Raw genomic sequence first — 13,347 nt, 5'->3', positions numbered from 1 at the left:
CAAGCTCCAACAACTAGCCTCCACACGAGGGACAAACACTTAGGCCTTGGAACTTCGGTCGGGTTAACTTTGTGGGCGCGACAATGATGGTGAAGATTATCGGGATGATAAAGAGTTAGATTATGTCGTTAGAAATTTACGAGCTACCATGGATAGAAATCATTGTAGGTATGTTATTATAAACATCTTTGTTTGATGAATCTAATGGTTTTTTTTTTTTTTTTTTTTTTTTTTTTTTTTTTTTTTTTTTTTGTTGTTGTCATCATCATTGTTATTGTCAAATTAGTTTGTTTTAAGGGGTTTGAAATAATATTCGTCACGATCCTAGTTTGGTCCAAATATTCACATTCTTACGTTTTAAGACTCTAGAAGTCCCAAATATGTCATGGCAAATAATGTCATGGTTACGTTGGCTAACTTTTTCAATGAAAAGATATTCTCTAAAAGTGAATTGGTGCAACCTCTTTATCTCATAATCAAGGTGTAAGGGTAAAGAAAAATTTGGTTTGTGGAAAATAATTAAACTTTGAAAACAACCATTAAAAATGAAAACATCTTGTCTGGTTAGTGTCTACAGGAGAGCAAGGCGAAGCCATGAATGGGCTAACCTGGGCTATAGCCCAGGTCCAATTAAAAAAAATTATTTAGTACTACTAAGCCCATGTACTATTATTCATTTTCTTATCAGCCATTCAGCCCAGTCCAATTCATAATAAAATATTCAACCCAGCCCAATCCAAACACATTGTTGTAAACCCAAACACATTATTACCTTAAATTTTTTCTCAATCTGCAGAAGAACTGTGATGCGACCTGAGCGTGTGCACAAAATAATGCACAACACTTTGGTTTTGGAAATGGTATCAAGCGGGCATCATAGTTTACATTTATAAACCGCTAGACACTTATACTATGTAGTATGAAGTGAGAAGGGATCGAACCCAAGAGACCTTTGGCTTGGATTTAAATAAGACAGTTGGTTTTAACAAGTGATTACCATAAGAGAGAGAAAGAGAGAATAAAATAGATGGTTGGTTGATAAAGCTAGTGAACAATTAAATTAAAATGCAATGAAAATAAACTAAGTTAGAGTTAGGGGTTTAAGAGATAGAAGAAAATTCTTAGGGTTTATTGGAAGCACCACTAAGCTCATGCAATTAACCACTTGCTTTCCATTAATGGGGAGAACATTGTTGTAATTAAAATGTAGCTACAATCAATGGCACAATTTGCATATGTAAGCATGATCATCCAATTCATTTGTAATGCATTGCCTACCTAACCAATAAGTAAACTACGTGTAGGACAACACACCAATCTTGAGGCTTAACCTATCTCACCAATCCACAAATGCATCCAATGAGAGCACACATCAATGTGATAACACAAATTTCAATCATGATGATGGATTGATTAATCAAGTGTGGATTGTCTACCTAATGACAAGTAAATTAGGGTGTAGTACAACCTATCAAGACAAAACCATAACCAAACAAATCCATTGACCATTTGCATATAATCCACAATCAAGATGATGATACAAATTGCATATAATAAGTGTGGAATATCAATTTCAAGTATGAATTGTCTAATCATAACACAACCTATCAAGAATAAAGTATAAACCATCAAACTAGTTAACAATTGCATCCATTAAATACCAAGTCATGGTCTTCAAGTATAATTCTTAATTAATAACACATAGACATGAAATTAACATAGATAATTAATGAAAGAATTAATCTTTAACATCTAATCATGAGTATAAACCCTAGATTGATCACACATAGACATGCAACCAAAGATAGAGAAATAATGGAAGGATTAATTAACATAAATCTTGGAACATCCAAGTATGAAATCACAAGACCACAACATCAACTACAACAATATATTAATCTCCTCAGAAATAGAAATTGAAAGGTTTAGATTACAAGAGACTTAGGGCTTAACCAAGCCCTAAGTGGAGAGCTAGCCCATCATGGTTGTGGTAGTCCAGGTGTCAACAAGATCCACCTCCATGCTTTGCTCCTTCTTCTTCTTCTTTGATGCTCAAGAGAGATGAGTGTGTAGATATTCTTCCAAACTTGTGCCTCCATTATTCCCTCTCTTCTCCCCTTAGCCTGTTCTCCAGAGAGAACATGATATCTCGGTATAGAAACAAAAATAAAAATTTAATAATTAAAACTTAATAATAAAATAATAAAACTCTCTCCTAAATAAAATAAAAACTAACCCTAAACTAATGGCTCATTGGGCCTTAAATAATAACCCTATTAAAGCCCAATAGTTCACAAAATAAGCCCAAACAATAAGAAAATCCTATAATGTTTCTAAGTCCTGGGGGATCGATCCCCCCAGAGTTGGAAATTTCCTTTAAGCCCTATTTAGCTCTATTTTAGCCCCGAGCTCATTAGTTTGCTTCTTCATCTTTGGGAACATCATCAAAGGCCTGAGATTGACCGCTTTTGAAGAATAAACACACTATACAAGCAATGGGCTGCGACCTCCTTTTTGCCATTTTCTGAGCTTTTTCTAATTATCTTTGCTTGACTCTAAAAAGGCTTTAATGGACCGTTCTTAGCTCATTTTAACTTTATTGCCCTGAAATACACATAAACATAAATTAGGACTAAAACATGAAATTAAGATAGATACAAAGACTGAAATACCCTAACATAGGTGCTGAAATGTGCAACATTTAAGCACTTATCAAACCGTGTGAACAATTTGAATGTTAAAACTTATAAACAATTAAAGCTTGCTCAAATTGTACGGCAAAACTCAAGTTGGTATCAAGTAACTTAGACACTTAAGCTTTACTTTTTTGAACACAATTTTAAAGTGAAAAAGTAGCTTTGTATGTTTTTAATTCAAACCGTTCTCTGCTTGAATTTTTTTTTTTCTTCTACTTGAAATTTTTCTTTAGTCCTCCCTACTTTCAAATACTGGCTCCGTAGCTGTTACATCATCAGGAAATGGAACCGTATAAATTTACCACTCATTCATGCTTTGGATGTTTGATACAGAAATAATATGCAATTGTGGTATTTTATTAGCTTTTTTATTTTTTATAATAATTAAAATAAAAATAAACACCAAATATCTTATTATTATTAGTTAATCACGCCCAACTCTCTTGTATTTAACCTTTTAGTATATTGTGAAATTATTACTTGTTTCGCTCAATACTGATTTTGTGAAAATTGAGGGAAATAAATGTTATGAGTTGTAATTGTATTATTACTTGCATGAAATTTGGGACAAATTTGTTTGACTAAATCCATCTACAAACAAATTGGTTAGCCATTTTTATTCAAAACCATTAGAATAATATTAATTCAGGCAATCTAATTTCTTCAACAAAAAAAAAAAAAAAATCTAATTTTCTATGACATACATTTCTATAAAAAGTAACAGATATTCTTCATCTTCTTTACATATTAAATAATACGAAACATTAATCTAAATTATTAACAATTTTGAAACAACCCTCACAATATATAGTTTAATGACAATAGTTTTTAATATTTAAATCATTTTGGTTCCTTGCTGGTCAATCAAAATTTTCATGGAGCCCACTTCATGGCATTTTGCATATGGCATCTTATTCTGCCCATGTGCCCATTTAACACACACACACATATATACATAAATTGCAAAAAAAAAAAAAAAAAAAAAAATCCTAAACATTTTTTTTATTATTATTCATAAAACTCCCTAAACTATCACATTTAGCTGCAAAATATCCCATTGTAATGACTATTTTTCATTAAATGACCATATTACTATTTCTTATTGAATTACACTTGATCTATTTTTCTTGTTGAAATAAATTATGAAAAAAATTCATACTAATTTGATGAAATTTTCTCCAATTAAGTAGCATAATTTTGCCTTAATTATTTAAATAAAAATATTAAGTAGAAAATTTTGAAATAATTTGAGTAAATTCTTAATTTTTCTTGAATATATTGCATAAAAAAGAAGATATTTTTTATTTACGTAATTTATTAATATTGCATAAAAAATAAGATATTTTTTGTTTATGTAATTTATTGATTTTTCATGAACATTGTATGAAAATGATTGTATTTTTTACACTAATTTTTTTTTAAAGTAAGTATAATAAGTTTTATTATGATAAGTTAATCATTTTATAAAATGGTAGCCACTAATCTATTTATTATTTTCCATTTTTATGATAATTTGATACTAATTATAAAATTAAGGTAAATGATATAATTAATTTGTGAATAAGAGAAAATATAATAAAAAATAACTTAGTAAGAAATGACAATTTTAATAAGAATGGGTAAAATAGTCTTTTGTGATAAATTTGCCCTTAATTGCAATAAATTAATAGTTTAGAGAAAAAATCTTTAGTTTGGGGGACAAGGGTAATAGTTTAAGGGTTTTTTTTTTTTTTTTGCACTTTATCCGTATATGTATATGTATATGTTGTTGTGAGATTTATATATACCACTCGCAAGTGCACGGATCTTTGCAGATAGAGTTTACTTGTAAGGGTGTCGTACCCAAGGGGACTTGTGTAAAGTAAGTTTGTCAACAGATTTCTTAAATTCCAAATTAACTTGAAAGTAGAATAATCAAATTGTGATGATTAATTCTAAATTAACTAAGTCGAAAATAAAATAAAGAACAATAATTAAAAAGGATGTAGAAAATAGAGAGAGAGGACTAGGGGTATGATTTCACCACTAACGTTGCACCACCAGTCAATTGTATCAATTTATTGGAGATATATTATATAACATGCATAGGGAATTAATCATGGCTACAAGCACATATTAATTCAGCTAGAAAATAATATAATTTAAAACTAAGCATGAACTATCTTCGATTGATATAAACTATCCACCTATCTACTTTACTCTAAGGTGTATCATGGTCTATCTTTTCTAGGCATAATCTATCAAATATCTAACATTATATTCAGAGAAATATAATTGTGTAATCATCTCATTCACAACTACAAGAAACGAATGAGTTGTGTTCAATCACAAAATTTAAAATATCTAAGACAAGATAGAAAAATATTTGTAATTGAATTAAAACTCTAAAACCGATTCTTATTAAAAAGTCAATTAAAAACCCTATAGATTACACAAACATGCATGATAAAAATTATTCTCCAATAATTAAATACAATCAAACCAGTGTACTAAGTTAGAGCTACATCACAACCCTAGTAAAGCGTTTAGCCAAGCATGTCTGGAATAGAATTCTTCATGGTTAAAGAAGACATCTTCACCGCCATGGATTGATCCTTTCCTTCTTCTGAATGCTCCTCTCTGATCTCAGCCTTAAGCTCCTCTGTATGATCATTTAATGCTGTAGGTGACTCCCTTTAAATAATAAAAGATCAACCCTAAAGTTCCCTTTTCCATATAGAAGACATACATAGAAATTCTATCAAATAAGGACTCCAAAATTTGGGCAGACTTCCAGGCCAATTTTGACAAGGTAAACAGCTGTTTTAGGGAATCCTCATGAAATACAAAATTGTAGCTCTTCGAATTTCCTTTCAACTTACAGAAAAATTTAGCTATTTTGACACTCGAGGAGAGAGATATGGCTAGATTACCAAAACAGGTTCAAGTTACCAACTTTGGCGAAAGTTTCCTTTTTGGATAAGGATTTTTCCTTTTCTTCTTATTTCCATTCTCATCAACTTGTGGCTTCTTTTGGACTATTTTCTAATTATAATTAGACTTAGATCTTAACATTGCTCAGTCCCATGAAACGTCATCTTTTAAAGCTCAGAATTAATGGTATTGACTAATTTTACAATTAAAGCCCTGAAATAAGAAAAAACAATAAAACAATATAAAATCACAAATAAACTATTATTAAGAGAATAAAATATGCAAATAGATGTGCTAAAATGTATAACATTCAGCGCCTAACACACCCCCAAACTTACATATTGCTAGTCCCATAGCAATAAAACTAAAGAAAACATAAATGTCGCTTTTGTGGGAATCACGACTGCATTTAGAGAATGCAACAAGCCTTTTAAACCCCTAGATTACCCCTAGTCGATGAGTGAAGTCTCGTGAGGGTTTCCAGAGATGATTCCCACAAACAAACAACACAATTCAATCCTTTTATAATCAACTTATTCTCATATCATCACAATAATCAAGAGAAAGACTACACAAAAATACTTTAAAAATTATCATCTGACTATACTCTTTTGTCCCTATTTTCATTCTTCATCCCAATGTTTCCCACACATGTATATAACAAGAACAATAGCAAAATCAATCCCCAATGTTATGAAATTTGCGAACAAGCAAATCACCTATGTAGTAATGCCTTTTCAATTGAACCTAACTTCTATAACTTCAATTCCTCAAATCTTTTCACAAGTTATTTTTTATGGCAAAATATTATTTATTTCTTTTCTTTTTCTTTTTTTTTTTATTTTTTTTTTTATTTTTTTTTTATTTTTTTTTCATTTATCCTTACCCCCACTTCTTTATGCAAACGCTCTATGCATATGAGACATGAGCCTCGATTACTCCATGAAAAGGTTACGAAATTATGATTTTTTTTTTTTTTTAATATCTATGCCATAGTAATAACCTTCAAAGTTCAACAATTCATATCCATCCATAGTCATCAGAATTCAACCAAAAATACAAATACTCATAGATAAAATTCTAGTGTGTATGTGAAATCCATCAGGGACCAATAATTACTAATATTCATATCATACTAGATAGTAGAATTCACATAAAATAAAGCACGAAAATTAGGGATTCAAGACGATCTCAAAAAAGAATTTTAAAAAGTACTTAAGTGTCTTAATCCCCCCAACAATTCTCAAATACTTGAATTAAAGTCAGTATACCAAAGAAGAAATTTTTTATTTATTTATTTTTTTTAAGTGAATTACTAGAGTATTTTAATACAATTAGAGTATAAGCTATGCCCCAAAACTTGAATTGGACAGTGTCCTTACTGGGTAAAAATCAAAAGCAAGAAAAATAAGAACTAAAAAGAAAATAAAAACAAAGAACGAAAGCACTCAACACGATAGCTAAAATGGAGGCGGTGGAGCATCGGGATTAAGCCCGTTATGAATCATAAGCTCACACATCATGTCCATCATTGTTCTTTGATCCTGACAAATCATCCTCTGTTCCTCAAGAATCGTTCTCTGCTCCTGATGGATTTCTTGAACTTCAGATCGGACTTGGGTCACCTCACCAACTAAATAGTTATAGGGATGCTCATCAGCATCATCCTCGTCATCACTGGCGGCCACTTCCATAGGCTCATTATAAGGTTCATCAGCGGACTTATCTTCAATGACATGTCTAGTAGCCAATTGACTTAGATGAATAGGCAAAACTTGTTCACCCTGCATATTTGTGCGAGCCGGTTCTCCAGGTGCAGCAACCACCTTTAATGTCATGTGAGATCGACTGCGATTCTAATCAACCTCACCATAGCGATCATTGGGTGCAAAAGATAACTCATGTGTAGCAATAGTGTAGCCCTAAGAAGTTAGCAATCGAATAACACAGAATGGCAAAGGAAACTCCCAATCTTTTCCTTTTTCCGGAGTTTGCTTAATCACCAAATCATAAAATTTTCTAAGTTGCCCATAGATGATTTTCGGAAAAGATATCCAATGGCCAAAATAGATGGCATATAAGGCACGTAGAAAATCTTGACGACGCTCAGAAAGATGAGTAAAAGGGCACACATTATGAAAAAGTATAGCATCGGCGAACCATCGGTGGAATGGCAAAAATGATTTGGCAGTAGAATTATATTTAGAGCCTGAGAAATGACTAGCAGCAAGGTGACTAATCATCAGTCTAGTGGGAACCTCTGACATCGAAGTAAAAATTGACTCCGATTTAGCCGGGCATTGATGTGGACATCCAAAAGCCATGGCAATCGTTGAAGGAGTAATGCGAATTATAGTATCATCAGCAGATGACACTAGTGCTCCCCGTTCATCTGGATTGAAATGAAGATTTTGATAAAACACCTTGACTAATCTAGGGTTCATTAGTGTACTAGCCGGCTCAAAAAAGCATTCAGCTCGCCGGTGTCGTAAATCTATAATGGGCCACTGAGTTTCTGGAATGGTGTGATTTAAAGTGGCAATGTCAAAACCCACTTCATAATTAAGTTTATGCTCATCCCACCTCTCATCTATGGTATCCCGAAGAGTTGGCCGCCTCGTGGAAGATTGAATGGAGTGGCTTGTTGAAGCACCGCCTTGAGTGACATTTTTCTTTCTTGGAGCCATGTAAAAGGAAAAAGAATTCTTTGAGGCCTTTTGTCAAACACTTGGCGGGCAGCCCCAATTTCGTGCCTTAAATCTTTGAGTTCTTCTCCAAAGTTGTGCAATGGGATTTGGAATGGTGAAGAATAAAGTTGTGGAATAAGGTATATATAGATGGTGAGGAAGAAGGAAGAAAGGAAATGGGGATGGTTAAAGATTTCTAATGTTGGTAGGAAATAAATTTAGGAAGATGAATTTTTTTTTTTTCCTTTTGTTTTTTTTATGGAAGTATTGAATCTGGTTGATGGAATGATGGAAGTTTATGGTATATGGAAGTTGAATGAGGGGTTGATGATGGCAGTAGGGTAGAGAAGTTTGGTTAGGCAAATTTTTGGTTTATGGACAATGGGATGGAATAATGGAATTGGAATTAGGTTGGTGAAGGTGTTTAGTAATGGAATGCTTGACAGAGAGAATGTGTGGGAGATAGGAAAAATATGAATTTGGGTGGAGGTATAGATATATATATATAGATGAAAGGTGGGTAGATGATAGCAGTGGGTAGAGAAGATGGAAACAAAGACTGCCAAAGCCTCCTTATAAAGCAGAAACTTTAAGCAACTCCTTGTAACACAAAAACTCCTTATGAGCATCTTTGAACAAGGAAGGCCAAGTTAGACCACTCTGAAGGACCTTTGTTGCTGTCTTCTTTCCACTGAAATGGCCACCACAAGCAAGTGTGTGACAAAATTTCAAAACACTTGGAATTTCATTATCTGGCACACAACAACGAATAATTTGGTCCGAGCAGTACTTATATAACTGTGGATCCTCCCAATGATAAAATTTCACTTGAGAGAAGAACTTGTCTTTATCATGTTTGGTCCAATTAGACGAAATTCTTCTGAACGCCTTCCAATTTACAGGATCAGCATACCATGGTGGATTCTTCTTCTGAAGTTGAAATAATTGCTCATCCAGAATTAAATCATGCAATGGAAGAGTGCAAGATGAATCTACCAAAATTCTGGATAAATGGTCTGCCACCACATTTTCTGAACCCTTCTTGTCTTTAATTTCTAGGTCGAATTCTTGTAGCAATAGAATCCACTTAATCAACCTTGGCTTGGTGTCCTTTTTGTTAAGCAAATGTCAAAGAGCTGTATAATCAGAGAACACAATAACTTTGGAACCCAACAAATAAGAACGAAACTTGTCCAAAGCAAAGACCACTGCCAATAATTCCTTTTCAGTAGTGGTATAGTTTAATTGTGCCTCTGTTAAGATCTTTCTTAAATAGTAAATTACTCTTGGCAATTTCTCCATTCTCTGAACCAAGACAGCACCCACTGCATAGTCTGATGCGTCACACATAATCTCAAAAGGAAGAGACCAATCTAGAGCCTGCATAATGGGTGCAGAAGATAGTCAAGAGTGAAGTTGCTCAAATGCCTTTAGACACTTTTCATTAAAGTGAAAAGGAACATCTTTGCCCAATAAATTGCACAAGGGCTTTGCGAGTTTACTGAAGTCTTTGATAAAACGTCTGTAAAATCCTACATGGCCGAGGAATGATCGTACCTGTCTCACCGATGATGGGGGAGGAAGATTAAAGATAAGATCGACCTTAGCTTTGTCCACTTCAATTCCTCTCTTGGATATTATATGGCCAAGGACAATTCCTTCTTGCACTATGAAGTGACTTTTCTCCCAACTTAAGATTGTATTCTTCTCTTTACATCATTGAAGAACAAGCACTAAATTCTCCAGGCAATTATCAAATGAAGACCTAAAAATCGAGAAGTCATCTATGAAGACTTCTATAAAGTTTTCAATCATATCAGAAAAAATAGCCATTATGCATATCTAAAAAGTGGCTGGTGCATTACAGAGTTCGAAAGGCATAGGCGGTAGGCAAAAGTACCATATAGACAGGTGAAAGTTGTCTTTTCCTGATCATTGGGATGAATGGAAACTTGATTGTATCCAGAATACTTATCTAAGAAGCAATAAAAACTCTTCCCTACCAATAATCCAATTTGATCAATAAAGGGAGAGGAAAGTGATCCTTCCATGTTTTGGAATTCAATTTGTGGTAATCTATGCACACTCGGGAAGTAAAGTACCTTCAGAATTTTTCACCACAGTAATCCTAGATTTCTTTGGAACCACTTGAATCGGGCTTACCCACTGACTGTCTGAAATTGGGTAAATAATGCCTGCATCAAGTAACTTGACTACTTCCTTTTTCACCACCTTTTTCATATTTGGATTTAACCGCCTCTATGCTTCTCGCGAAGGTTTGGAGTCCTCTTCTAAGAAAATCCGATGCATACATACCGAGGGATCAATACCTTTGAGATCAGCCACACTCCAGCCAATAGCTTCTCGATGGTTGGCTAGTACTTCTAATAATTTCTCCTATTGTATGTCTGATAACTTTGCTGAAATAATTACTGGAAGAGTACTTTCTGGCCCAAGAAATGCATACTTCAAATGAGAGGGCAACTACTTCAGCTCTAGCTCTAGCGGACACTCCAAAGATGGTATAAATGGTTTACTTGACAATTGTGGAAGTGGCTCAATAGGAATCTTCCATGGTGGATGGTTATGCATACTCGCCACATCAAGTAGGGCATTCACCTCTTCAATACTTTTCTCAACATCAAATGACTCGGCATCAAAGTAAGATAGACATGCTTCTAGTGGATCTTTTGTCAAGGCAAATGGGGTCATCTCTTCAACACATTCATCGATGGCATTGACTAGAAAATAATTATTATTATCTGAAGGGCATTGACTGACATTGAAAATATTTAAGCGCACCTTCATATTGCCAAAATATACGTCCATAACACCAGTTTTACAATTTATGCTCACATTTGTTGTCGCAAGGAAAAGACGACCAAGGATAACTGGAATGTGCCTCCTTGGCTCCGAAACTGACTCGGTATCAAGCACAATAAAGTCCACTGGGAAATAAACTTTATCTACTTTGATGATCAAATCTTCAATAACACCACGACGTTGTTTGGTTGACCTATCTGCTAATTGGAGAATAATGGCGGTAGACTTCAATTCTCCTAATCTGAGTTGCAAGTACACCGAATAAGGAAGGAGTTTTACACTTGCACCCAAATTTAGGAGAGCGCACTCTACTTGATGATTCCCTATTGTGCATGAAATTGTTGGAGCACCTGGATCTTTGAATTTTGGAGTAGTGCAGTGCTAGATTATAGAACTAGCTTGCTCAATTAATAACACCTTCTTAGGAATATGGTATTTTGAACGCCTCTTCTGGGTACACATATCTTTCAGAAATTTAGCGTAAGTAGGAATTTGCTGAATTGCATCAAGCAATGGGAGATTAATCTTCACCTGTTTGAATATCTCCATTATATACTGAAGTTTGCTTGCTTGCTTTGCTGTTTTTGATGTTTCTTGTAGTCTCTAAGGGAATGGTACAACTGCATGCTTTTGTTCTGAAGATGGCTCAGTAGTTGGAGGTACTTCTTGTGTTTTTTCATTACGCTCATTTTTCTCTTCAAGTCTTTTCTTCCAATTTTCATCCTTCTTTGCTTCCTCTTCTTCCACCTTGTTTTCAACTCTCTTACCACTTCTCAAAGTAGTAATTGCTTGCACTTATTTATGGTGAACTTCTTGACCAGTAATTTTATTAATTATACGCACCCCTCTTGGATTAGCTACTGGTTGACTAGGAAGTTTGCCATCCTCTCTTTTATTCAAGGCTTGAGCTAATTGGCCAACTTGAGTCTCTAACTTGGCAAGGGATTGAGAATGAGACTGCACAAGTTGATTAGTTGGCTCTAATTGCTTTGCTATCATTGCCTCGAGCATTGATAAGAATGGTTGAGGTTGACTGAAGGCATTCATTGGAGTGAACCTTTGAGGATTTGAAGTCTGAATTGGAGATTGAAAATTCCCTTGTACCTAAGGTACTTGAGGTGGAGGAACTGATGTCCCTGTGGCTGGATTTTTCCATGAGAAGTTTGGATGGTTTCTCTAAGCCGGATTGTAAGTGTTAGAATACATATTATTCCCTCCGGGTGTTCTATAGGCAGCATTAACTTGCTCTTGTGATATTCCTGAATACTAAGTTGCACTTGGATAAATGGACACATGGTGAATTGGAATGGAACAGAAAGAGCACACTTCAAAGCCTTGCATACTAGTTGAAGGAGGAGTAAAATTTGACAGTGAAGTCATCAATTGATCCACCCTCTTCGTTAATGCCTCCATCTGGCTCACTAGTGCTTGATTTACTCTTGTTTCATTCACACTTTCTGCTTTCCTCAACATGGTAGAAGGTCTTGCTACTGGAGGTAAGACATGTTATGTAGAATTATCAGATATATTTTTGAAAAGCTACCATGCTTCCTCTACACTCTTCAACATAAAATTTCCACCACAAAAGGTATCCACCATATACCTTTGTGCCTCATTGAGCCCTTTATGAAAGAAGTTGAATGTCATGATGAGGACACTTTCGAAGGAGGTCTCTGAATCTTTCCCAAGCCTCATGAAAAGGCTCGTCAGGCCTTTGAGCAAAATGAGTAATAGCATCTCGATATTGAGTAGTTCTCATCACGAGGAAGTACTTGTTCAAAAACTTTTGTTGCAATTTAGCCCATGTAGTGAGGGAGTCTGTTGGCAATGAATTAAACCAGTCCTTCGCCTTGTCCTTCAATGAAAAGGAGAAAAGGTGTAGCTTGAGCACATCATCGTCAAAGCTCTGGATCTTCATTGTTTTGCACACCTCTGTAAAGTCATCCAAATGCCGGTATGGATCCTCTTTTGATAGGCCGTAAAAAGAAGGTAGTAACTGAAGAGTACTGGTCGTAATTTTGTAGTGAGGGGCCCTTACTTGAGGATACCAAACTGTAGATGAAGAGTTATATACACCTAGTTCGTAGTGATCCTTTAAACAGCGAACTACTTCTGCAACTGGTGGATCATCCGCCATCTTTTCCTTTTTAAGGCCTCCAAAATCTTTCTTCAAGTTTCTGAGAGTGCTTCCAATTTCTGGGTCTAATGGAAGCTGAGGAAGTGACAAA

The 13,347-nt window shown here is 34.5% G+C and overlaps 1 non-coding gene across 1 annotated transcript; it reads left to right on the top strand.

Annotated features, from left to right (window-relative positions):
• The first annotated feature begins 12,759 nt into the window (after positions 1 to 12,759).
• Positions 12,760 to 12,864, top strand: LOC132297961 (small nucleolar RNA R71). Its single transcript, XR_009479467.1, has one exon. It is a non-coding gene; the product is annotated as a small nucleolar RNA R71 (small nucleolar RNA).
• Positions 12,865 to 13,347: the final 483 nt, after the last annotated feature.

The sequence above is a fragment of the Cornus florida genome, unplaced genomic scaffold, assembly GCF_030987335.1.
Source record: "Cornus florida cultivar Cherokee Brave unplaced genomic scaffold, ASM3098733v1 CherokeeBrave_3.0.0_Hap2_Chr02, whole genome shotgun sequence".
Taxonomy (NCBI): domain Eukaryota; kingdom Viridiplantae; phylum Streptophyta; class Magnoliopsida; order Cornales; family Cornaceae; genus Cornus; species Cornus florida.
This window is presented reverse-complemented; position numbering and strand designations above follow the sequence as displayed.